This window comes from Salmo salar, chromosome ssa16 (genome assembly GCF_905237065.1).
Source record: "Salmo salar chromosome ssa16, Ssal_v3.1, whole genome shotgun sequence".
Taxonomy (NCBI): Eukaryota; Metazoa; Chordata; class Actinopteri; order Salmoniformes; family Salmonidae; genus Salmo; species Salmo salar.
Window position 1 is genome coordinate 15416823 of NC_059457.1, and position 27042 is coordinate 15443864.

The 27042-nt window shown below is 42.9% G+C and overlaps 1 protein-coding gene across 11 annotated transcripts in view; it reads right to left on the reverse strand.

Annotated features, from left to right (window-relative positions):
- mical3a (microtubule associated monooxygenase, calponin and LIM domain containing 3a) overlaps positions 1-27042 on the reverse strand; it is a 139892-nt gene that overhangs the window by 94189 nt on the left and 18661 nt on the right. For 3 of the 11 annotated variants that reach the window (XM_045697005.1, XM_045697006.1, XM_014147914.2), the window contains exon 1: positions 7274-7695. The gene's annotated coding sequence lies outside the window, so the exon portion shown is untranslated. Of the gene's footprint in view, positions 1-7273; positions 7701-12824; positions 13091-27042 lie in introns of those variants that run through there. The other 8 variants (XM_045697009.1, XM_045697007.1, XM_045697011.1 and 5 more) reach the window with 6 other exon arrangements.

A 27042-nucleotide genomic window follows, 5' to 3' on the forward strand; every position in this document is an offset into this window, starting at 1 on the left:
GAACTGACCTTCCATGGAGTTGAGTTGCATTATTTTCCAGAAAACGCATAGAGCCCCTAGTTGATTATCCCTTTCATACCATGGCTATAATTGAACACATTTGCCCCTAGAAATGTGTTCATTTGCCGGTATACATTTTTCCCACATCCATTGAAGTAGCTAGCAAGTTTTTACTAGATAGACACAGCAGTTGCCATGGTAACCAAACAAACAGACTTCTAGTTTAGCTAGCAAAACCACCAGTCCTAGCTTGCTATTATGAGAATCGAATTCAGCAATACCAATACTGTTTTCAATTCGACTTTTGCTTTCAAAAGCAGCTCAAAGGCAACATGTAAAAATGGACTATAGCCACTGAATTCTACCGTGCAAATATACCCCGAGTTATAGGGAAATGATTCACAAGTTTGGACATCATACAATGAATTGCAGACCCTGGATATTTAAAACAGAGATTCTGCATTTTATTCTCCACACATAATTGTGTTCAATTGTGCAAGCATCCATATAGAGTTCAGAAAAGTATCATGCTTTTGGGCTGAACCCTTAAAACAAAAACATCTGGTCTTAAAATTGTAAAAGGCCCACATTACCTGTATGTCCGGTTTTCATACAGTTCAACAAAAAACCACTGCGGCTCCACTTTAAAAGTTCAAGGGTCACTTAAATGGCTAAATGTAAACAGCTTTGTCTGACTAGGGCATGCTTGTCACAGTGACCCAGTCCTGACCCTCAGAGCACAAAACTGGTACACCCTAAATCACCATATCAAAGCTTGTAGAAACAGCATATTATGTCCTCAGGCCTATGGCAATTCCATGGTAACAGAATTTTAAAAAAATTGCCAGACAAGAACCATTGATTTCAAAGTTTAACAAACCATACAACTCCATGCAAAAAGCCTATTTTGAACTGTTTACGCCAAAAATTTCACAAAAACACATTTACTGGCAGAAACGTACAGATGCAAAGTCTGGTAACAGATTTACTGTAAAATCTCTCTGTTTTTTTATGCCACCACGTTTTCTAAAAACGTCACATCTGCTCCGAATGAAGATTCAAAGATGTCAGCAGAAAGAATGGGGTGTCAGCTATGACATGACAACTTGAGTTAGAAAAATATAGATTTTGATTATTGAACTACAGCAGGTGAAGTGGATTTACATCCGTTAATGGAATTACATCATGGGTCCCTTATCTGTACTATACAGAAATGCATAATTATGGATATGAATATAATTCTCTTCATGGTGATGTATCCTGTACACAAAAGGTAAACAAATGCAATATCCTTCTTTTGCATATTTGGGTAATATTCTACACACCAGCTATTATTGTAATGAGCTCTGCCCCCAAACAAGACCACATCTGGTTGGTCCAGACCAAATCTGAAACAACCGTAGATGTCTATGTTTCACAAGTTTGGAAAGCACAGTAGAGCACAGCAAAGTACAGTACAGCAGAGTAGAGTTCAGTACAGTACAAAGTACATTATCCTGTACTATACTGTCCAAACTTGTGAAACATAGACATCTATGATTGGTTCAGGTGCGGACCGACAACATTTCAACCACTTTTCAACATCCATGGACGTTCGCTGTTGGTTGGTGCTCAGTAGGTGACGATGCTTGTTAGAGTAAAATTGAAAGAGGGTAGGTGGTAGGCGTCATGGTAAGTGTCAGTAAGAACCGGGACAGGTGACATTAACTGGACGGAGAAAGGAGAGAGAGGCAGAGAAGGGGGGGGGTTGTCCAGACGGTTTTCAGTCTTGCTTTGACCACCAGACAACAGAAGGAAAGAGAAAACAGTTATGAGCTGAACATGACAGTATGCCAGTGGAAGAGAAAACAGTTATGAGCTGAACATGACAGTATGCCAGTGGAAGAGAAAACAGTTATGAGCTGAACATGACAGTATGCCAGTGGAAGAGAGAACAGCAGTACTGAACATGACAGTATGCCAGTTGAAGAGAGAACAGCAGTACTGAACATGACAGTATGCCAGTGGAAGAGAAAACAGTTATGAGCTGAACATGACAGTATGCCAGTGGAAGAGAGAACAGCAGTACTGAACATAACAGTATGCCAGTGGAAGAGAGAACAGCAGTACTGAACATGACAGTATGCCAGTTGAAGAGAGAACAGCAGTACTGAACATGACAGTATGCCAGTTGAAGAGAGAACAGTAGTACTGAACATAACAGTATGCCAGTTGAAGAGAGAACAGCAGTACTGAACATGACAGTATGCCAGTTGAAGAGAGAACAGTAGTACTGAACATAACAGTATGCCAGTTGAAGAGAGAACAGTAGTACTGAACATAACAGTATACCAGTTGAAGAGAGAACAGTAGTACTGAACATAACAGTATGCCAGTTGAAGAGAGAACAGTAGTACTGAACATAACAGTATACCAGTTGAAGAGAGAACAGTAGTACTGAACATAACAGTATGCCAGTTGAAGAGAGAACAGTAGTACTGAACATAAGTATGCCAGTTGAAGAGAGAACAGTAGTACTGAACATAAGTATGCCAGTTGAAGAGAGAACAGTAGTACTGAACATAACAGTATGCCAGTTGAAGAGAGAACAGTAGTACTGAACATAAGTATGCCAGTTGAAGAGAGAACAGTAGTACTGAACATAACAGTATACCAGTTGAAGAGAGAACAGTAGTACTGAACATAACAGTATACCAGTTGAAGAGAGAACAGTAGTACTGAACATAACAGTATACCAGTTGAAGAGAGAACAGTAGTACTGAACATAACAGTATACCAGTTGAAGAGAGAACAGTAGTACTGAACATAACAGTATACCAGTTGAAGAGAGAACAGTAGTACTGAACATAACAGTATACCAGTTGAAGAGAGAACAGTAGTACTGAACATAACAGTATACCAGTTGAAGAGAGAACAGTAGTACTGAACATAACAGTATGCCAGTTGAAGAGAGAACAGTAGTACTGAACATAACAGTATGCCAGTGGAAGAGAGAACAGTAGTACTGAACATAAGTATGCCAGTTGAAGAGAGAACAGTAGTACTGAACATAACAGTATACCAGTTGAAGAGAGAACAGTAGTACTGAACATGACAGTATGCCAGTTGAAGAGAGAACAGTAGTACTGAACATAACAGTATACCAGTTGAAGAGAGAACAGTAGTACTGAACATAACAGTATACCAGTTGAAGAGAGAACAGTAGTACTGAACATAACAGTATGCCAGTTGAAGAGAGAACAGTAGTACTGAACATAACAGTATACCAGTTGAAGAGAGAACAGTAGTACTGAACATAACAGTATACCAGTTGAAGAGAGAACAGTAGTACTGAACATAACAGTATGCCAGTTGAAGAGAGAACAGTAGTACTGAACATAACAGTATACCAGTTGAAGAGAGAACAGTAGTACTGAACAGTATACCAGTTGAAGAGAGAACAGTAGTACTGAACATAACAGTATACCAGTTGAAGAGAGAACAGTAGTACTGAACATAACAGTATACCAGTTGAAGAGAGAACAGTAGTACTGAACATAACAGTATGCCAGTTGAAGAGAGAACAGTAGTACTGAACAGTATACCAGTTGAAGAGAGAACAGTAGTACTGAACATAACAGTATACCAGTTGAAGAGAGAACAGTAGTACTGAACATAACAGTATACCAGTTGAAGAGAGAACAGTAGTACTGAACATAACAGTATACCAGTTGAAGAGAGAACAGTAGTACTGAACATAACAGTATGCCAGTTGAAGAGAGAACAGTAGTACTGAACATAACAGTATGCCAGTTGAAGAGAGAACAGTAGTACTGAACATAACAGTATACCAGTTGAAGAGAGAACAGTAGTACTGAACATAACAGTATACCAGTTGAAGAGAGAACAGTAGTACTGAACATAACAGTATACCAGTTGAAGAGAGAACAGTAGTACTGAACATAACAGTATACCAGTTGAAGAGAGAACAGTAGTACTGAACAGTATACCAGTTGAAGAGAGAACAGTAGTACTGAACATAACAGTATACCAGTTGAAGAGAGAACAGTAGTACTGAACATAACAGTATACCAGTTGAAGAGAGAACAGTAGTACTGAACATAACAGTATACCAGTTGAAGAGAGAACAGTAGTACTGAACATAACAGTATACCAGTTGAAGAGAGAACAGCAGTACTGAACATAACAGTATACCAGTTGAAGAGAGAACAGTAGTACTGAACATAACAGTATACCAGTTGAAGAGAGAACAGTAGTACTGAACATAACAGTATACCAGTTGAAGAGAGAACAGTAGTACTGAACATAACAGTATACCAGTTGAAGAGAGAACAGTAGCAGGTGACCCAACTGTGGTTTGTGACTTTTATTGATTTCCCAATTTGGTAACAGAATTACAAGTTTTAATCAATTCACAAACAAACTTGATATCAGTAAATACACTAACTAATTGGTAGGTCTACCTTTACTTGTTACTTCTGTGAACTTTCATTCTCCTCCCTCATGAGAAATTACAAAATAACATCAAGATATGTGGGTTTTTGATAACGGAAATACAAGGTTTCTTAAATTTACAGAAGGCAGAATTTTATTCTTCCAGAAGCTAAATATAAAAGATGTTGTCTAAAGACCCCTTTTCCATCTGTTTGACCAGAAATCAAAGCCTTGGCTTATTCCTAAAAGGGAAAATGGTTGAAAAATGTATATATGCCTAAATTTCTCTAAAATATAGACTTATCTTTCATTTGACACGCTCCTATAAACTTCACATGTTGGTGCTCATGGGTCCTTTTACATGGAAATGCAGCCCAGCAATTGACCATTAGATTTCACGCTTTAAATCAGACAATCAACAATGCCTTTGCTGGCACAGCTTTAACCACGTTCTTGATGCTATAATGACATTTCTAATAGAACCGATGAAAAAGTTAAATATGACAACAATGACCTTCAGAAGGACATAAAGGGTTTGAAGAATGAGAATAAGTAAACTGCAGTCAATCTATAGATTAGTAAAAATAGCCTACACGAACTGGCTATAAGGTGAGATTGTGACTGACCAACTACATGTCAAGAACAACTGATAATATGTCCTGTATATTGCCCTCAATGGGAAAAGCACAATTTTCATTCAAACTTGACAATATTATTGTTCATTGGTACTGGTCTGGTACTGGATAGGACTACCTCAGTGTTCCTTGACATTATCAGTTACTACTATAACTGCCACATTAACTCCACGGTAGGCTGCTTTTACATGGTATGCCCTTTTCCATGAGTCGAAGGAGATTGTTGGCTCAACACTCTTGGGATAATGGTCGAGAGTGACCTCATTTGGAATACTGGACAGATTTGAAAATGAAAGATGGCCGCTTGCTCAATAAATTCCTGAGGTAGCCGTTACAAAACATAACATCAGCCATAACAGTTACTGGCACAGACATGGGCATCAGACATATCCTTTTAAGGCTAACCAAACACACTAGGTAGGTGGTGGGGGGTGGTTCTAGCTACCACGCTTTTCAGGGGAAATCTGACAGTCACTTCCAGCTGTTTACTTCCTCCTCTACAGGAGTTGACTTTAAACACTTCCTTTCATCTCCCTGGTGTTCCCTTCCATATCCCAGTCAGTCCCTTTCTGCTACCACATAGGTCAGAAGAGCACAGGCACACTCTCTCTCCCTGGTCATACTAACTCAGGCACACCATAGCAAAATGTTCTGTAACAGAAAACAAAAATGAGCATTTCTTATTAGACAAATCCAGGTAGTCTCATCCCTGTTCTAATCCATTTTCTTCCGTTTGGCCCCTAATGAACATGACCCCTGTGTGAAGTGGCACAGTGAGAGCTGAGAGAGAGGTGATTCTATAATCTAGCTCCAACCTGTCCAACTAGACTGCAATAGCCTCTTCCTTCAAAATCAGCTGGAGAAGCTGAGTCAGCCTGCAGACTTCCTCCTCTGACTGTATCCCGGTCTCTAGGGGAAAGGGACTGCAGATCTATAGTAGCACAGACCAGAGGGGCCTGGGTTAGCCCAGACACTTAGCAATGCATATATCACCTATTAACACTGACCCAAGACCTTTGTTCTGGCCTAGAATGACCAGAGCATACAGTACACAAATGGCCTGGCTAAATGCAACATAGTGGAATCAAGCAATAATCTAAATCAATGATGTTGGCTAAATGCAAAGGATTGCTCTGCTAAGAAGGAGTAAGAACCCATTTGTCCACAGAGGAAATGTCTGTCATGTTGAGACCTTATCACTTAGCCACAGACTGATTTCTGTGTATGTGCTGATGGTCAAATCTGGGTCAGATGCAGTCATGTACAGTACATTAAGCTAGTATTGCAAAGATCGAGTTCCCCAAAACGGCATTTGAGAGTCAAACATGGTTTGACAAGGGCACATATTAAAGAAATCCGCTGATTGATATGGTACATTTTGACCGAATTTTCTAACATTGAATGAGGCCTTTCTGTTGTCCTTGTGCAATATCTTCCCATTCATTGTGCCCTGGGGACTTCAATGATTTGCAGTCAGTTTCCCATCCCGTCTTGAATAATAACATTTTCCAGTGTTTCAGTGTAACCCTGTTGTTGACCTGCATTTCCATAATCTGCATAAATCAATTTGAGATTCCTAGCTTTGAGCAAGAAAACAAATTGCATAAGAAGCCAGCCTACATCTCTCCCTCACTATGCTGTGGTCTCAAATAGAAAACGGAGACATGCCAACAGCCTGGTCTAGGGGTTATGAGGACAGATGTCATGGTCTATGTAGTCCACTTTCTTATAGCCTATAAATAGCTTAGTCTAAACCGTCTACCAGTTACCAATATGAGAAAAAAAATGGGACTGCACTAAAAATGTGTAACCTACTGTGGTTACAGGACCAACAATTATCATAGCCAATGCAGAAAGGTCTACCTCATCTCCTGCGTAACAGTGAATGTTTCATGCGAAATTAGACAATGTAACAAGCCGGGTAAAATGTCAACCACTTGCAGTACATGAAACGTCGATATGCATACGTAATAGCCAATCACTTATACAATTTAGCTCTTTCATGCGTTACAATGTTGCAAACCAACAAAAATCGGCAACCGCTAATGTAAACAACGAGTGAAAATGATATTTTGCAGCCGAATGCACGTCGAGATAGAGGAGAAATAGTTCAGAAAAGGTGACGGATGTGAAGGAGTTGATCATTTAAACAATTTAATCACCAAAGCGTTACATTCCGAAACGTGCAGGAGTAGCCTACTTACCTAGCTACTGTTAGCAAGCTAGAATCTCACAAAATCGGCACTGTTACAAACGATCCGCGAATGCACCTCTTCGCTTTGGTCCATATGTTTATTGAATCCAGCCGTATATCCGTAAGATATCCTATTTCGATTATTCTTGCCTTTTCTATATTCCGCCTGGTATGTATGTATGTACTGTAGTTATGTTTTATGTGGGCTATACGGTAGCTTGGTTGGGCACGTTCAGCTATTCAGCGAGAAGACGCAACTTGAAAACTGACAGAGGGAGAGCGCATAACGATGTTGAGGGGGTGGCATAAACCTTCAACAATAGAAGCGCTTTTCGAAGACAACATATTTGCGCGAATATTCCAATGACTTACATTAAACCACGGTATATAAAAACTAGATCGATGTAATCAAAGGGAAAAGTTCTCATTTTGTTATACAACTCTGAGTGTCAGAGAACTGCAACGAGAAACCCCTTCAACTGTTCAAAGTGAGACAGTATGTTTTAACTCAGTTTAATCCGATTGGTTTCTTCGAACGTGACGCCAGAGTGGGATGCAGTCAATAGACCAAAACATCAGTAGAGGCAGAGAAGCCTTGTGGAATTTTTTCACCTGTCTGTTTGATCCCTGAGATGGTTCAGAGACAGCAATATGTGTATGCAGATACCTGCGATGCTGTGAAAGCCTCTAGGGATAATGAGACAATTGTATTTGATGAAAGTGTGCTTGTAGGTGCTCCAACAAATTATTATTGTCACCTAGTCTAGAGTCTATCTGATGTGGCAGGGCGAGTTTAACAAGCAGTGAAGCACAAAGAACTATAATGGTTTTGGTTATTTAACGTTAAACTGTAGATGAGAAAAGGCTGAGCGGACGCAATGCCTCTCATCAAACTAAGATTACTGTGTGAGAAAATTATAGGTTTCCCATTTGATCCCACTTGGCAAGACATCGCATGAAAAGGCCCAGAGCAGAGAGAGACATTACAGACACAAATCAACATTGTCAGTGTTATACTACTCCTGTTGTTCTTTATGAATCAAGCATCCAAGAAAATGATGGCGTCAAGGATCCTAAACTTGCCCTGCCAGAACAAACACATCAGAGATTCATTACCCTAAAGATCATCAGACCAATAGGCCTCCATGCGATCACCATAAACTCACATTGCCTCTTGTACTAATAGCACTGAAGTGTCATGACTGTTCCAAGGGAAAAGGTCAATGGCATGCCGGTGCTGGCTGGCTCTTAATAAGACACACTTCAGTATCAAAGTGACGTGTGTTGCAAATGTACAAATGTTCACAAAGGATAGGCAAGACGGGAACAGAACAACCGCTCCAAAATGTGACTTGTTGAGATAAAGCCAAGATAAACATATCAAAAATAGGCCCTTATCTGTTCTAACGTGAGTGTTCAGGGGGATTGAATGCAGCTGTGAGCCCACCAAAAACAAGAGCGTATTATGCTGGCAGGAAGAGCCCCTGTAACACACACATACAGTGCATTCGGAAAGTATTTAGACCCCTTTCCACATTTTGTTACATTACAGCCGTATTCTAAAATTTATTAAATCGTTTTTCCCCCTCATTAATCTACACGCAATAGCCCATAATTACAAATCAAAAACAGTTTTTTTGGGGGGGAAATGTATTACATTTTTTAAACTTCAGCATCACATTATGTAAGTATTCAGACCCTTTACTCAGTAATTTGTTGAAGCACCTTTGGCAGCGATTACAGCTTCGAGTCTTCGTGGGTATGATGCTATAAGCTTAGCACACCTGGATTTGGGAAGTTTCTCCCATTATTTTCTGCAGATCCTCTCAAGCTCTGTCAGGTTGGATGGTTAGCATCACTGCACAGCTATTTTCAGGTCTCTCCAGAGATGTTAAATCGGGCCCAGCTCTGGCTGGGCCACTCAAGGACATTCAGGGACTTGTCCCGAAGCCACTCCTGCATTGCCTTGGCTGTGCGCTTAGGGTCTTTGTCCTGTTGGAAGGTGAACCTTCACCCCAGTCTGAGGTCCAGAGCGCTCTGGAACAGGTTTTCATCAAATTATCTCTTTGTACTTTGCTCCGTTCCTCTTTCCCTCAATCCTGACTAGACTCCCAGTCCCTGCTGCTGAAAAACATCCCCACAGCATGCTGCCACCACCATGCTTCACCGTAGGGATGGTGCCAGGTTTCCTCCAGACGTGACGCTTGGCATTCAGGCCAAAGAGTTCAATCTTGGTTTCATCAGACCAGAAATGTTGTTTCTCATGATCTGAGTGGCTTCCAACTGGCCACCCTATCATATGGAGATGGTTGTTCTTCTGGAACAGGTTTTCATCAAATTATCTCTTTGTACTTTGCTCCGTTCCTCTTTCCCTCAAGCCTGACTAGACTCCCAGTCCCTGCTGCTGAAAAACATCCCCACAGCATGCTGCCACCACCATGCTTCACCGTAGGGATGGTGCCAGGTTTCCTCCAGACGTGACGCTTGGCATTCAGGCCAAAGAGTTCAATCTTGGTTTCATCAGACCAGAAATGTTGTTTCTCATGATCTGAGTGGCTTCCAACTGGCCACCCTATCATATGGAGATGGTTGTTCTTCTGGAACGTTCTCCCATCTCCACAGAGGACCTCTGGAGCTCTGTCAGAGTGACCATCAGGTTCTTGGTCACTTCCCTGACCAAGGACCTTCTCCCCCAATTGCTAAATTTGGCCGGGCAATCAGCTCTAGGAACAGTCTTGGTGGTTCCAAACTTCTTCCATTTAAGAATGATGGCGACCACTGTGTTCTTCGTGACTTTCAATGCTGCAGACATTTTTTGGTACCCTTCCCCAGATCTGTGCCTGAACATAATCCTGTATTGGAGCTCTACGGACAATTCCTTTGAACTCATGACTTGGTTTTTGCTCTGACATACACTGTCAACTGTGGGACCTTATATAGACAGGTGTGTGCCTTTCCAAATCATGTCTAATCAATTGAATTTACCACAGGTGGACTCAATCAAGTTGTAGAAACATCTCAAGGATGATCAATGGAAACAGGATGCACCTGAGCTCAATTTTGAGTCTCATAGCAAAGGGTCTGAATACTTATCTAAATAAGGTATTTCTGTTATTCATTTTTTATAAATTTGCAAAATTTCTCAGAACCTGTTTTCACTTTGTCATTATGGGGTATTGTGTGTAGATTGATGAGGGGAAAAAAATAATTTCATCCTTTTCAGAATAAAGCTGTAACATAACAAAATGTGGAAAAAGGGAAGGGGTCTAAATACTGTCCGAATGCACTGTATACACACTCACTTGCGCACTCACACGCACGTATATACGTATACACACACACCACACACACACACTATCAGCTTTCTGCACATTAGAGACCATGGCTGCTCTCTCTAGGACCCAGAAAGGCAGACACTCTCCTATCATTGGATGTTCTGGATGGCCAAGCTGACTTCCAAACACAGATAGATAAAGGTTCTCTATCTCTGCCACTAATATTGATACTGCATGAATTTCCACTTGAAATGTTGACTTGACGCGACATAGCATGTGTGTGAGAGGCTAATTTGTAATTACCTTGCCACTAACCTGGTGGCATTGATATTTGGGGCGGCAGTTAGCCTAGTGGTTAGAGCGTTGAGCTAGTAACCGAAAGGTTGCTGGATAGAATCCCTGAGCTGACAAGGTAAAAATCTGTCGTTCTGCCACCGAACAAGGCAGTTAACCCACTGTTCCCCGGAAGGCCGACATTGTAAATAAGAATTTGTCCTTAACTGACTTGCCTAGTTAAATAAAGGTAAAAAAATATACATGTTATCTGTTATTTCATTGGACAGCGGATGTAAGAAATATGTGTTAAGCAGAAAATATGGCCTAAGCTTTACATTCTGATAACAGTAAAGTAACAGAGAGGAGAGATATGACCAGGTAACTATGCTATACTACACTAAAGGTCTGCTGTGTGTTTCAACCACCACCTAAAGTGATTAAACTGTCACCTCCCAAGTAAGCAATACAAATAGAGAAAAGGGTCAAAGAATTTGAAAGCCACTGGAAAAAGCATGAAAAAAAATGGCTCTTACAAGACCAAAATGAATCACACACACACTGCTACCTCCATGTATTTCTTATCATGCAGATGATCTGATAGAGGTTTAGGTAGGCCTACAGTACAATGGTAGACAGATGGGCTCCTGGGGCTACACAAACTCGCATACTGACTCCGAGTCAAGTAAAAACAGTAGCCAGTTTAGTAATGTTTTCATTAACGTTTAAACTTCCAACCTTTACCACACAGTGAAACAAGGTCCTGTGTAACGGTTCCATATAAAGTCAAGTAAACAGAAAACGCTGTTACCTTAGTTACCATTTACAGAGCTATGATAATTACACAAAACGAGGGAAAACCAGCTTCTATGAAAAATCCTGCTGTCAAATACATGAAATGACTATACTGCAGTTCTGTATTATGTGTAGATTGCATGTTTGCTGCGTAATAACCCAATAATAATAATATTTTATGGCGATAATGTTATGCCACATTAACTGTGCATGAAACAAGACTAAAACGGCAGCGTAGCCTAGTGGTTAGAGCATTGGACTAGTAACCGCAAGGTTGCAAGATCAAATCCCTGAGCTGACAAGGTACAAATCTGTCGTTCTGCCCCTGAACAAGGCAGTTAACCCACTGTTCCTAGGCCGTCATTGAAAATAAGAATTTGTTCTTAACTGACTTGCCTAGTTAAATAAAGGTAAAATATATATATCTTTTTTAAAACAGCTTATTCATTGGCTAGGGTTGAATAGATTTCAAATTGCTGCTCTCACATATCTTAGGTTAAAAACAGATTGTATAATGGACAAATGACCTGCACAGTCTAATGACTCATTGACACCAGTGATCCTACCTACAGATCCATGTCACACGCTAGTAGTACCTGCTCTGCTCTCCATAGTGAAGGAGAGCACATCGTCTCCAGTCTCTTGCCATCGTCACAAGGACATTCCACATATTGGGCCTCAGGTTGCCCTAGATGTATCTGCAGGGTTTTGCTAGTTAAGCAAATCACAGGGGGCCCAAGAATGTCGACTGACTCCAACTGACTTGAGAGGGAGAGACCTTGCTGGGTGAGGAGCTAATAAAAGAGAGCTACTGAGGTAGAAACGAGGAGTTGCACAGCCCACTGAGAGGATGACAGTCATTACGAAACATCCGAGAGGATCCACTCAGATCTCTGCAGGTGACATCATTCAGCTGTAACCACCCCTCTTTTTGTTTTGTTTTATGACACCTCTCTTCCGCTGAAGATCTGTCCACTACAGACACAGAACATCTGTGAGATCTCACTGACTCCTGCAGACAAAGGACTCTTACGTATGACAGACAGTTTCTCACACATTCCACACGTAACAAAGGATACATGCATGATGTCATCCCTGCAATCTTCAAAGACATCTACCGGGTAGGACATTGCTCGTAATAAACACATGTTGTTACTCATGCAGCAAATATACATTCAGCGTGCTGGGTGTGTAGGAGAGAGTGGTGACAGTACTTACAGAGGAAAGGTGCACAGCAGAGGTGTCTGGGGTTTGTTCTCTTGCTCTCCCTCCCTCTGTCTATCCTCCCTCCTCTTCTCTTCCCTTCTCACCACAGTAAGATGCTGTCTGGACCAGTGCACATTGTCATGGCAACCTGAAAGAGGGATTCTCACGTGACCTAGTCACCGAGCTCAAGGATTGGCCAGACAAGGGAAAGGGGGCCCCTCCTCTCAGCGGTGAGATCACACGCCCACTGGCTCACAAAGGGAGGGCTCCCGGGCCGCCTGTAAAGAAACACACAATGGGAAGTCTTCAGAAGGGGTGGGGTAACTGGAGCTAATGCACCAAGGCAACAGGGAAGGACTTGACTGACTGATCTGAGAGGTGTCTGTCTCGTATGTCTGCCTGCCTGTCTGTCCACTACTACTGGGCTGGGCTTTGTAATGGGGTGGGCACAAAATGTACCCCCAATGCTCCCAGCCTGGCAGGATACAGAAATAACACACGTTTAATAAGGCGTACCACTGGTCTCATACGTGGCAGCTTGACCTGCTGGCCTTACACAGGCTTTCCTACCAGGAGAGAGGCTATACACTATATATATATACTGCTCAAAAAAATAAAGGGAACACTTAAACAACACATCCTAGATCTGAATGAAAGAAATAATCTTATTAAATACTTTTTTCTTTACATAGTTGAATGTGCTGACAACAAAATCACACAAAAATAATCAATGGAAATCCAATTTATCAACCCATGGAGGTCTGGATTTGGAGTCACACTCAAAATTAAAGTGGAAAACCACACTACAGGCTGATCCAACTTTGATGTAATGTCCTTAAAACAAGTCAAAATTAGGCTCAGTAGTGTGTGTGGCCTCCACGTGCCTGTATGACCTCCCTACAACGCCTGGGCATGCTCCTGATGAGGTGGCGGATGGTCTCCTGAGGGATCTCCTCCCAGACCTGGACTAAAGCATCCGCCAACTCCTGGACAGTCTGTGGTGCAACGTGGCGTTGGTGGATGGAGCGAGACATGATGTCCCAGATGTGCTCAATTGGATTCCGGTCTGGGGAACAGGTGGGCCAGTCCATAGCATCAATGCCTTCCTCTTGCAGGAACTGCTGACACACTCCAGCCACATGAGGTCTAGCATTGTCTTGCATTAGGAGGAACCCAGGGCCAACCGCACCAGCATATGGTCTCACAAGGGGTCTGAGGATCTCATCTCGGTACCTAATGGCAGTTAGGCTACCTCTGGCGAGCACATGGAGGGCTGTGCGGCCCCCCAAAGAAATGCCACCCCACACCATGACTGACCCACCGCCAAACCGGTCATGCTGGAGGATGTTGCAGGCAGCAGAACGTTCTCCACGGCGTCTCCAGACTCCGTCACGTCTGTCACGTGCTCAGTGTGAACCTGCTTTCATCCGTGAAGAGCACAGGGCGCCAGTGGCGAATTTGCCAATCTTGGTGTTCTCTGGCAAATGCCAAACGTCCTGCACAGTGTTGGGCTGTAAGCACAACCCCCACCTGTGGACGTCGGGCCCTCATACCACCCTCATGGAGTCTGTTTCTGACCGTTTGAGCAGACACATGCACATTTGTGGCCTGCTGGAGGTCATTTTGCAGGGCTCTGGCAGTGCTTCTCCTGCTCCTCCTTGCGCAAAGGCGGAGGTAGCGGTCCTGCTGCTGGGTTGTTGCCCTCCTACGGCGTCCTCCACGTCTCCTGATGTACTGGCCTGTCTCCTGGTAGCGCCTCCATGCTCTGGACACTACGCTGACAGACACAGCAAACCTTCTTGCCACAGCTCGCATTGATGTGCCATCCTGGATGAGCTGCACTACCTGAGCCACTTGTGTGGGTTGTAGACTCCGTCTCATGCTACCACTAGAGTGAAAGCACCGCCAGCATTCAAAAGTGACCAAAACATCAGCCAGGAAGCATAGGAACTGAGAAGTGGTCTGTGGTCCCCACCTGCAGAACCACTCCTTTATTGGGGGTGTCTTGCTAATTGCCTATAATTTCCACCTGTTGTCTATTCCATTTGCACAACAGCATGTGAAATTTATTGTCAATCAGTGTTGCTTCCTAAGTGGACAGTTTGATTTCACAGAAGTGTGATTGACTTGGAGTTACATTGTGTTGTTTAAGTGTTCCCTTTATTTTTTTGAGCAGTGTATATATATATAATGCCAGAGAAACCAGATAGATGCACTGCTGTTGTTCAGTCAAATCTACCGTATGTGTAATATTCTACTCTGTGTGCAAATGCAAACACTTGAACAATGCACATTAGATACCTGTGAATGGTAAACAATAGATCACATGCTCAGGCAGATGAACACATACACACCCTGACAATGTATAATATACTATCAATTTGACAGAGGCATTGAACAAAATCCAATGTCAGATTATATCCCCCATTACAGAACTCATTGTGTCTATACACTCAGTAGCACAGACCAAGGTTCCTGTTTGAAGTAAGGTAAAATAGTATTGATTGTCCTTTGCTGATAACTCATATCTAACAATAAGTAGTGCATTATGCATAATGGTGAGTTTCCTGAATGAGCAGATTACTGCACACTTACTTTCATCAATAGAATACATTTGCCAGAGCCTCAGTTGAAAAGAATGAAACAAGCAAGAAGTCCAATGGACCGGCATAGGACAGGCTGCTGAACAACATAAGTGCCATAATTACATAATGATAAGAACCTGCTTTAGATTTGCTGACGTTTTACAGGCAACAAAATTGGAGTTGAGGCTTGTGGGGCTTGGACCAAGTGCAGCTAGCAATTGGAGTGCAGTTAGCTGGTGGCTGGGAAGCTGGGAAAGAACATTCATTCCACTGTTCATGGCGGCAACAAAAGATTTTGAAAAGCGGGTCGGGAGTATTTTTTGCTCCATTTTGGGAAAGAGGGTGTCTTTCTATTTCACTGTCCCTCCAAATGATGACATATGTGAACTGGGATCATGGTCCAGGGTACACCCTGATTCACCCAGACCACAGACACTGATGCAAAGACAATGGTCTGTGATTGGTCCAGTCTGCCAAACCTGGGAGGAGATGTGAAAGTGTTTCTGGGACATACCGGTGAGGTCATTGTGTAGTCTTTGCCACGAACACACTCGTTTTCAGAGTGTCGTCATTCTTCGTGAAAGGCACATTCAACACAGAGTCGCTTCCTATCCATTGAATACTGTAATGGACTTCAATGACATTCCTTTCTGAAGCTTAAGTTTGACAATCACAACAACAAATAAAACCGTTTTCCCAAGAGATCAGGACCACTCCACACAGACATACACAAAACGATCATGCACTACTGCTCGAATAAGGTTCAGCTAAACTTCCCAGGGTTTTCGGTGAACAATTCATTAACTGTCTTGTTATCTCTGATCTGTGTTTGCCAGAGTGAACATATAGTCTCGTGATTGGCCGGCTCTGGCTGGGGTCTTGTTGGGACAGCGGCTGTCACAGCCAATCAGAGAGATTGCTCAAACGCAGCACTCCAGAGTTATGTATTTTCACTTCTAATGCCATACTGTAGCTGGGCAGACAGACTGGTGGAGTGTTAGGCCTACTAATAAAACATGACCAAAGCCATCCATTTCTCCAAGGAAACAGACGAGTAATATGAAAGTGTAATTCAATATAACATTAATGAAGCATTACTACAGTATATTCTATAATGTTACGTTTTTAAAAATCATTCGTCACACAAAATTCTTGTTTTACATTTAGATTGAGTGCCTTTGTGTTAGCTTCTTTGATGGTTTGTTGTCATATAAAATGGAAACCTGAGAACTGTACGTGGCTTAGTGGAGTAGACTGTAGAGACTATCCCACATGAGACGATTACCTCAACAGTCGAAGCCCTTAGCCCTTCGTAAGGAGTGGTCCATCCTGTTGGTCACACGCACACACGCACGCATGCACACACGCACACACACACACACACACAAATCAGTCGCAGCCAAATGCATGAAAATCCATTCATTTTCCACTTATGTTGACTTTTCCAAAGAGACAGAGAAAAGCTTTGATCATCAACATAAAAGAGGGTGTAGAACAAAAGACAGTACAGTACAGATGGTTTCCTTCCTTCCTAAAGTCAGAGAGTATCGCCTGTACTGCAACTTTTATGGTTTAAAATGAACTCAATATCAAGTCTATGAATAAAGTGTAACACAATGACTCTCGATATCAAAAGCCAATTTGCTACATTTTAAGTATAGATTGTATGTCTACTGTGGCGGGTTACAGTCCATTAATGTTAGTGTTTTCCAAGTTTATTGGTGTTGGTGTCTATATTTGAAGCATATCATGTTATGAGTGCCAGGCATTTGGTAGTAGCTTGCGATCTTGTTTCTGTAACAGAAAGCCTAGTATCCTTGTTATATACTGTATGTGGATAAATCCAACCTCGATATGCCCAGCGTATGCCAGGATTGCCTCCTTAGAACTATTGCTTTACATATTGGAAGAGAGTTGTGGATTGACGGGCTCTATAGCATGTGTGAGTGGGTGCTGGTGGACTCACATTCCATTCAGGCTCTCAAGAAAAAAGGTCAGTGTGTGTACCACACACTGCCTTTAGCCCTGAGTGGAACACACACACACACACACACACACACACACACACACACACACACACACACTACCACTTAATCATAATTTCAGTGGGTCAGAAGTTTACATACACTGAGTTGACTGTTCCTTTAAACAGCTTGGAAAATTGGCTTTACAAGCTTCTGATAGGCTGATTGACATCATTTGAGTCAATTGGAGGTGTACCTGTGGATGTATTTCAAGGCCTACCTTCAAACTCAGTGCCTCTTTGCTTGACATCATGGGGAAATCAAAAGAAATCAGCCAAGACCTCAGAAAAAAAATGGTAACCTCCACAAGTCTGGTTCATCCTTGGGAGCAATTTCCAAACGCCTGAAGGTACCACGTTTATCTGTACAAACAATAGTACGCAGGTATAAACACCATGGGACCACGCAGCCGTCATACCGCTCAGGAAGGAGTCGCGTTCTGTCTCCTAGAGATGAACGTACTTTGATGCGAAAAGTGCAAATCAATCCCAAACCAACAGCAAAGGACCTTGTGAAGATGCTGGAGGAAACAGGTACAAAAGTATCTATATCCACAGTAAAACGAGGCCTATATCAACATAACTTCAGCAAGGAAGAAGCCACTGCTCCAAAAGCGCCATAAAAAAGCCAGACTACGCTTTGCAACTGGACATGGGGACAAAAATCGTACTTCTTGGAGAAATGTCCTCTGGTCTGATGAAACAAAAATAGAACTGTTTGGCCAAAATGACCATCGTTATGTTTGGAGGAAAAAGGGGGAGGCTTGCAAGCCGAAGAACACCATCAAAACCGTGAAGCACGGGGGTGGCAGCTTCATGGGTCTTCCAAATGGACAATGACCCCAAGCATACTTCCAAAGTTGTGGCAAAATGGCTTAAGGACAACAAAGTCAAGGTATTGGAGTGGCCAGCACAAAGCCCTGACCTCAATCCTATAGAGAATTTGTGGGCAGAACTGAAAAAGCGTGTGCAAGCAAGGAGGCCTACAAATCTGACTCAGTTACACCAGCTCTGTCAGGAGGAATGGGCCAAAATTCACCCAATTTATTGTGGGAAGCTTGTGGAAGGCTACCTGAAACGTTTGACCCAAGTTAAACAATTTAAAGGCAATGCTACCAAATACTAATTCAGTGTATGTAAACTTCTGACCCACTGGGAATGTGATGAAAGAAATAAAAGCTGAAATAAATCATTCTCTCTACTATTATTCTGACATTTCACATTCTTAAAATAAAGTGGGGATCCTAACTGACCTAAGACAGAATTTTTACTAGGATTAAATGTCAGGAATTGTGAAAGATGCTAAAGCCAGCTCTCTGACAGATCTGGAATGCTATGACACCCTGTGTTGCCCCCAACAACAGGCCTCCAGAGTGTTGTATGCTGCAGGAGATTTGCAGGCCACATCGGGACTATTGAGAGCCACACCCTGGATGTCTGAGCCTCTTACTGGCTGTGCTTCCCACCTGTCATGGCTGATTTACACGGCAGGGCCCCTCCCATCTGGGTGACCAGACTGGAGGCTCATAAAGGGCGGGTATGCTGATGAGAGCAGTGACACTAATGGGCATGCTCATCAATGGGCCAGTCATTAGGAGCTCTGACACGGGCCACTGAGCATGGAGAGCACACTGCTGCTGGGAATGCAGAGAGAGAGGAGCACAAGAGCACTGCTGCAGAGTCCCCATGTGTTACTTATTTTTGTATTTATTTTACCTTTATTTAACTAGGCAAGTCAGTTAAGGATAACAATAAGAATTCTTATTTTCAATGACAGCCTAGGAACAGTGGGTTAACTGCCTGTTCAGAGGCAGAACGACAGATTTGTACCTTGTTAGCTCAGGGATTTGAGCTTGCAACCTTTCGGTTACTGGTCCAACACTCTAACCACTAGGCTACCCTGCCACCCCGTTTTATTGTGAGCCCCGTTTTATCGGCTAAACAAGCCTTCCTTTACACACTGAAAAACGAATAAATAAAAGAGCAGAGTTAGATTAAATTGCCATTGCCAAACAGTCTGAATCAGAGACAAGGGTTTGGGGTCATTCTGTCCGTGACCTCTTTATACTCATTAGTCTAAGAGGGAGCCATAGAACGAGATAAAGGGATTAGTACATGATGCAAGGTGACCCTCCCCTCCTGCAACCTGCCATTTTTCCTCCGTTCTCCAATGTATTGTCGGCTGACCGGTTTGATGTGACTGGGTTGGTTCTTTGGTATGGCCCATAGACATATTATCACTACTGGGTGCATATGGGCGGGAAATGTCGTTAAAGCTTAACAAACACTCAAATGACATGAGGAGCTCTTCTTACAGACTTGTGTTTGAGTACTGCTGATAAGAACGATAGAATTCCTGGTAGACAACAACTAAACCATAGCGGATCATCTATTCAAACTAAAACCAACTGCACCAGTTCTTATGTCATTTAAGTCATTCATCAGATATATGTACACCGGGAGTTCAGAATTATGACATAATAGGTGCACTTTAGTTTTGTCTCAACATGAATCTGGGCCGGCCTGTAATGTGAACATTTCATTTCATCCTTAATCATAGAGTTTTATCCTTAAACAACATAAACGCATAAACACACACAAAACATACACACGCCAATTGTACATTATGTACAGATGTAGGATCTTAATTTGATCACTCTTGTGATGCTGCTATCCAGACTAAACCTGAGACAGCACTCCATAGTCAACTCCAGTCTGTCTGAGGAGCCTAGACCCAGCAGGCTATCCTCCAGAGAGAGACAGAGAGAGAGAGATAGAAAGAAAGAGACATATTCAGTCCAAGTCAGTCAGTGGCTTTCTGTGGTCAGTGTCAGAGCTATATTTATTTAAGTAGAGCTCAGACAAGGGCTGTAACAGGGCAGGGCTGAGACAGCAGTAGTGGTCTGGCAGCGGCCTCACTGACTGGACACAGTCCTCACACGACCTGTTCTTTATTGGGTCTCTGGGTTCAGTATAGATAGGCCCTAGCCAAGACATGGAGAAGTCAGAGAGGTCAAAGGTCGTGGTCAGTGGTCCAGACGTGGGTGACCCAAAGAAACCTCTCCATTTTGGACTTACAGTACATAACTTAATATAGGTACTGTACAGAATAAGTGAGGGTGTCGAGGAGTTCATGGTAACTGATGCCTTCTACAGTTATACCTCCAGATACAGTAGACCCTATTCAACACGTGGAGGGGACAAAGCTTCATTAGGCACCAAACAAGTTTCTGAACTTGTCCAATGAGAAACAATTGCTTTCGCTTTCCGTTACAAAATGTTGTGCTACGGTGTACCCTAATGAGTACGACCCTCTTGTTCCCACCAGTCCTACGGTCAAGCACAGAGAGAGACTCAGGGAACATGCTGTTCCCAGCATACAGGACCCATTACAGGGTATTGATCAAGATGCATTAGTCTTTAACTCAACCAGCAGCAGAAACAAAGACAGGCAGCGGGACACTAATTGAATTAGGAGCAGCTGTTCGGTTCCCATCGGTATTCCTCCTCCACTCATGTCATGTTGAGGACAGGGCAGTGGCAGAGCAAGGCTGGGACAGGACAGGAGAGTGCTCTTAGTAGGATTTACAGAAGCTCTCGCCGTCTCGCTCTACAAACAAGCAGTAGATGGAATACTAATCTCCATGATTTCATCTGGAGTACAGGGGTCCATGTTCTTATTATCCAATACAACTACAGTTATACAATGTAGTTAAGAGGATCTTACTCAATATGAATCATTTTAAATAAATCGCCGGATACAATTGAAGTAGGCATTTATTTTGAGAAACTGTATATTCTGTCATGTGTGCGTTCTTGTGTGTAGAGGTGGTTTTGCGGGCATTTGTGTATGTGTGCAATGCATTGTTTGTATGTATACTGTATGTGTACTGTATGTACACTGTATGTGTGTTTATACATGTGTATTTGTTTGTGTGTTCTAATTGTATTACGCCAAAGCTTTATGTCTTTGTGCCTCTCTCAGCCGGCCAATCACAGGCTGACCGTCTGCTGTGGCTCAAAGCTCTACCCCACGCCTGGCAAACACGGCTTTAACACAAGATCAGTCACCATGGCAACTAGATCTTCCCGCCGTGGCCTGCGTGAGGATTCAGAGCCTTGTTGGCTGAAACACTGTCGGTGACGTCACTCCACTGGGAACACAGTGAAACATGGCGGGAGACTGCACACACACACACACACACACAATGTACAGACAGACAGACAGACAGACAGACAGACAGACAGACAGACAGACAGACAGACAGACAGACAGACAGACAGACAGACAGACAGACAGACAGACAGACAGACAGACAGACAGACAGACAGACAGACAGACAGACAGACAGACAGACAGACAGACAGACAGACAGACAGACAGACAGACAGACAGACAGACAGACAGACAGACAGACAGACAGACAGACAGACAGACAGACAGACAGACAGACAGACGAGACAGACAGACAGACAGACAGACAGACAGACAGACAGACAGACAGACAGACAGACAGACAGACAGACAGACAGACAGACAGACAGAACAGACAGACAGACAGACAGACAGACGAGACAGACAGACAGACAGACAGACAGACAGACAGACAGACAGACAGACAGACAGACAGACAGACAGACAGACAGACAGACAGACAGACAGACAGACAGACAGACAGACAGACAGACAGACAGACAGACAGACAGACAGACAGACACACACACAGACAGACAGACAGACAGACAGACAGACAGACAGACAGACAGACAGACAGACAGACAGACAGACAGACAGACAGACAGACAGACAGACAGACAGACAGACAGACAGACAGACAGACAGACAGACAGACAGACAGACAGACAGACGCACACAAACTGTGCCTGCCTCCTTCAACTGCTTTTCCTAGTATAGCTCACATTGTCCACACACATCTATGTGTGTTCATTTGCAGATGGCGGGGGTACAGCGACAGAGACAGACAGGGGTAGGATAATAGGCTTACGCCCTGTCCAATCCAACCTAATGACTTTGAAGCTATGCTGAGTCACTGGCTCATACCATTCTTCTAAGAGATGCATGCATCTCTAAATGAATTAAAGTTGAACCACATCAGGAAATACAGTATGTCAATGGTAATATCAACTCAAGACAATACTTTGATGAGGATGAAGGTTACTTGGAATTCCACACAGAGCCAACCTGAGTCCATACTCATAAAGCAATTTGAGTAGGAGTGCTGATCTGGGATTAGTTTAGCCATTTAGATCATAAAAATAAGAGTAGATGGAAAGAAGAGGACCTGATCCTAGATCAGCTATTCTGAGACACTTGATCCATGATGTCATAGGTTACATGGTGTGGTGAGTTGATGGTTCACTTCACTTCCATATAGGCGATGGATACACCATCTGCAGCTAGAACCTTCCCCACGCCTTAGTGAACATCGCTGTCTGATCTGCCAGAAGGAGAACGTGCCTACCGAATCATTCTAAGTGAACAGTGATCCACTTTACAAGTTCCTTAAATGATAATGGACTTAATCTAGCTGGAGATGTCATGAGGTTGATGACATAACGTAAACACTTTGAACTTACACCTCATGCCGTACAGATTTGAGCCTGTTGCTACAGCAGGAAATCCTGCAGTAACAGGAAATGTGAATTATTATGTGGATTATAATTAATGGACATTTGTGTTGGGGTTGATTCATTGTTTGTTAGGGCAAATCATGTCTGAAATTTCAAAGTGGAAATTACAAACTTTGGAAGCCTCAACACACTACAAGTTTGCATTTTCTGCTGTGCAGGAAAATTCTCAACAACAAAAGAGTGGTCAAATTAAGATCCTGCATCTGTAACGAATGCACAATCGGTGTGTGTATGTTGTGTGTGTGTTTATGCTCATGGATAAAACTCATTGATTCATCTGTGATGCATGTTTTAGTGGACTCTCAGGCGATATCAGTGATGCGGTGTAGCCTGCCAACCCAACCTTGCATGTGATGACACAATGGAGAGTAGTCTGCTCTCACACAAACTACCCACCCTCCCTAGTGGGGCTTTTTTCTCTGCATCCTTGACCAGAATTTTAATTGCATTCTTGACCACTGCCAACTTGTCCCCTCTCTCCTCCATCTTCTATCTCTCTCTCTTTCCCTTTTTCTCCACCACCCTCTCTCTCTCTCTCTCTCTCCCTATTCCTCTCTCACTCACTCTGTTGCCTGGAAAGTGACTGGAAGAGAGAGAGCGATGGTCTTATGTAAGCATCGTCAGCCATTCTCTGCCAGCCTGTGCTAACATAAGTAACAGGCAGCACTGAGGCAAAGCCCTGGACAGGCCTTTCACTAAAACTCTACAAAGACAATTCAGACCTCTGTGGTTACCGGTTACACAATGACTTTAATGCACATCACAGAAAGTAGCCTGGACCAATTCCAAATCAAGACATTGGCCTGAAGGTCGGGGAGGACACTTTGATGTAGTGTCCTTTGTAATAAGACACATTCAAATAGGAATACCTTTCTTTGTATAATCAAATTTGTATAATCAGTTGTTTAAATTTGACATTTGCTTGAACTTCACTGTCATCTCAGCAGACATCTTTTATCATGGATATTCACACATTATATTTCATTTTATATTAGACTCAGACTAAACACAGGTCTGTTTACTTTGTCACTACGAAACAGACTGAGGTCATGGTTTCACTGAGCAGTGTTTGAAACAGACCCATGGCAGCCATGACTCTCAAATTCAACAACCCGGATCCAAGTTCAGCCCAAGGACAGTAATCAAAGACCTCTCAAACACACACACACACACACACACACACACACACACACACTGCTGAAACCCAAGCTATGTCATAAAGGTTTCACCCTGTTTCTCACTAATAATCCAGTGAATCATAACCAAGTGCTCTACAGATGAAAGTACAGCCTTCCTGTAACTGTACGTACTTCCACAAACAAGTAGTGTACCACATTAGAGACAGACAGTCAGACAACAATGCCTGGGCTGGTATCTGTCCCTCGTCCCCAGGGCAAGGGCCTTCTCTTGGGGCTTCTCTCACCGCTCTGCCTGGACTGACTGTCTACTGGAGCTCCCTGACCAGGCTCCAGGCCTCTGTTTGACGGCTGAGCACCTGTCAATGTGGCGTGGATGCCACAAGACATGTCTGTCTGGAGGGTCACTGGGACTCTGGGCAAATGTATATTCTAGGGAATAGGGTGCCATTTCAGACACACCCTGGGACAGTACTGTACGTTCTGGGTTAGAGGAGAGTGGGAAATCTTGAGCCATTTTTTACGTTCAGCATCACTACGTCAAGGGAAATATAGCATTTTTTACGTACAGCATCACTACGTCAAGGGAAATATAGCATTTTTTACGTTCAGCATCACTACGTCAAGGGAAATATAGCATTTTTTTTGTTCAGCATCACTACGTCAAGGGAAATATAGCATTTTTACGTACAGCATCACTACGTCAAGGGAAATATAGCATTTTTTACGTACAGCATCACTACGTCAAGGGAAATATAGCATTTTTTACGTTCAGCATCACTACGTCAAGGGAAATATAGCATTTTTTTTGTTCAGCATCACTACGTCAAGGGAAATATAGCATTTTTTACGTACAGCATCACTACGTCAAGGGAAATATAGCATTTTTTCTAACAAAGACATATATTTCAGGATGTTGTGTATCCCAGGAAATAACATAAACATAGCTTTGTCCCTAAAAAAGTATCTCTTGGCACAACTTACCCCGGGTATGGTGTAAATTGAGCATAGGGACAGGGTAAGTTGAGCCACCTTGGGGTAAGTGGGTGATGGCTTCCTGTGACAGTGGGTGATGATGCTGGTAGGTCAAAGTTTAATTCATGGAATGGGCGTGTGGTATATTGTAAATCTTAAATGTATGCTTACATTCAGATACAGATCTCTCTGTTCAATATCACCTACCCTTCCATTTCTTGACCAGTTGTCTGGGAAAGCGATGTTTTTTCGATGTGCAAAGTCGTAGTCAAGTTCTCTGCATTGGAAGGCTACTGAGAACATGAAACTGGTCCGTGAGATTCTTGATATGTTTAGCAAGATCCGACTCCATGTCATCAGATAAGACCTTGTTCGTCTGCAACTCTATCATAGCCTTTCTTTCAAACGGGTACATGTTGGTTTTATTTTTGGTCAATGTACCTCCAGTGTCATTCAGTCTATTTGTTCGTCCCTTGCTGCTGCTCAACGGGCTTCTGTCCTTTTCTCACTTCCTCGGCTGCTCTCTCAAGAATCTCAAGGTGGGCTAGACCCCTGCTTGTTTTATGTTTCTATACACGGGGCATGAAGATGTCTGCTCTATAACAATACAAATGCATCTTGAGTTCATATGCATGACACATTGCAAAAATACCATGCATATTATGCATAAAACAGACTAAATGTAATTGTAATTTGTATGGGGTAGGGTGGCCATTGGCTCAACTTACCCCATGGCCATTGACTCAACTTACCCCAAGGCAAACATTTTGACTATATTAGCCCACACAGCTACAAGGATGCACTTTCATGCTAGGATTAGGACCTCATACTGTAGCTTATAGAAACTCTAACTGATGTATAAAACAATCTTAAAAACCGATCTACTAACTTGCTTACCATTTTTTCCATGTGGTTTCTTCTTTCTCAGACTCTACGAAATGATGACCTCTTCCTTAATAGTTGGTCACATGATTCATTGGTTTCCCTAGAAACACGGGGTGGCTCAACTAACCCTTTCGGTTCAACTTACCCCCTTCTCCCCTACTGGAGGAGAGAGGTCTTTTACAGAGAAGTCTCAATGCTTCGAGTGTCCTATGACTTTGTGTGTAGAGTGGGAGGACAGCTGGGTAGGATGGTAAACAGACAGGGTAATGCTGAAGCCAATACAAATGTTGACAGGTTGACTTTAATGAGGTTAGAATAGACTGACTACAATAGAGCTGTCACTGTGTCTCATAAACAGGTTTTAAGACATGATCTATGACTGCTGTTCTATACCCTAACAGATCAGTCTTTACTGGAACAGACTTACTCAATGATTGGTTGGTATGTGATAAAGAAATTGATGTGGCAGGAATCTCTATCATTTGACAGTTTAGCATGACTTAGCCTGGTTCCAGGTCTGTTTGTGCTGTCTTGCAAATTTGGTGTGAAAATGACCGTAGGATTTCGTGCACAACAGATCTGGGACCAGGCTAACCATGAATACCTATGCATTATGAACTGGAGTGAGGACAGTGTTGAGTAACGTGTGCCCATGACTGAAGAAAACAGCTAGGATCAGGTATGAATTCCCACAGTCATCCCCTATCCATCCTCCACTACCACAATCCTGCTACTCACAATCTCTGCCCTCCCTCCAGTGCTGATGGAGTACTGCAAACGCACACAACCAACGATCGGCTGCAGCTGTTCAAATATTGTGACGTGAGCTCGGCACAAAGGGAGCTTTTCAGTGGGACTGGGAGACAAAGGCTGAGAGGACAGGCTGCTCATCTGACATGCCTAGCTAGCTGTCCCCACCTCTGGACTACTGTTCACCAATTGACTGCATTGTGTTGGAGAGGCACGCAGGCATG